Source organism: Hevea brasiliensis, unplaced genomic scaffold, assembly GCF_030052815.1.
Source record: "Hevea brasiliensis isolate MT/VB/25A 57/8 unplaced genomic scaffold, ASM3005281v1 Scaf284, whole genome shotgun sequence".
Lineage (NCBI taxonomy): Eukaryota > Viridiplantae > Streptophyta > Magnoliopsida > Malpighiales > Euphorbiaceae > Hevea > Hevea brasiliensis.
In genome coordinates this window covers 13,384-14,870 of record NW_026614789.1, presented here as the reverse complement: position 1 = coordinate 14,870, position 1,487 = coordinate 13,384, and positions in this window count along the sequence as shown.

Below are 1,487 nucleotides of genomic sequence, written 5' to 3'. Positions count from 1 at the left end.
GAAAATCTTTTTAATCAAGAACTGGAATTAAAAGAGAACATAATATTCATGACAAATAGGTTTTGACATAAACCATAACTATAGCTTGAATTGGGATTTTGTAACAGAGAGATTCTAGTGCATGGTAACAAATGATTATAGGTTCATTTAAGGTAAACCTTATTATTGATTGGGTGGCCATAGCATGCTATGCTAAGTGTTAACCATGGTCTATGAGGTGCATAAAATGATTTAGAGAAATCATTTATGGTAAGAAAGAGCTCTGATGATATTAAGAGTTGATATCATGTCTCATTGTCAATTAGTGATGAGCCTAGTAAGTCACGCACATACACAAGTAATCACCAAATTAAATATTATTTAATTAATTATTTAAAGAGTTTAATTGATTAATTAAATGTAACACCCTCCCTGTAGCAACTCCGTACATTCTCTTTATTTGGTGACGATGTAATTTGGGCGGCTAGAACGTTCGGAAAAATATTTAAACTAAAGTGAGGAACCATAATTAACTCAAATATTAATAAGAAAAATTTAGGAAAAATTTTAGAAATAAAATACAACCAAGTTAAATGAGCCGGTGCCCTAGCGATGGGTAACCTAGTGGGAAGTTGCGGTTCTAGCAACTAGGAGCCCTAGACCCAGGAAAAAATTCATAAAATAATTTTTGGGACTCTAGAGAAGGGTCATTGAGGTTCCTATGGCATTAGAATTCCAAGAAAATATTTAGAAAAATTTTTCAATCGGTACAGACAATTTTGACCCGTTAAGCCAAACGGAGGGCATTTTGGTCATTTCGCCTTCAGAGGCAATTTTTGGCCGACATGTCCAGTTAAGTAAATAATTATTATGATCTAAAATATGAATAAATATTGTTAAAAATTGAATTGAAAATGAGTAGAGAAAAGAAGAAAAGAAAATGAAAAAAATACCTAAATATGACATCACATGATGTCATTAGGAAGGCCTCCACCAAGCACCATTCAACAAGCCTTCTTAAAACAATTAAAAGAGACAAAATGGACCAAAAGTTTCTGGTGTTTCTCCTTCTTCTTCAGCCAGCCGTGAGTTTTCTCCTTCTTCCTCCATAACTCTCATTCTCTCATACCTTCAATCCTTTGATTTCTCACCCCAAATTCTATAAAGTCCTTCACTAAAATTTGTCACCCAACCTTGCTAGAGTGTTTGGCTGCCAAGAAAATTAAATAAAGTGAAGGAAATTGAAGGTAAAATTCTGCCCTCCTAAGGTTAGTGCCCAATTTATTCTCTCTCACTCAATTCATGTTTAAGGACATGATTTAAGTTAAAATTGTAAGTTTAATGCATAACAAACTTTGAGAACTTAGAGACTTGAACAAAATTAGGGTTTGCTTATGAAATGGTATATGAACATTGTAATGGTCAATTAGTGACCATATGAATGTGTGTGAGGAGGGAATAAGGTGAGTGGAGGCTTGGCATTTGTGTATGGGTGGGCTGCCCATGGT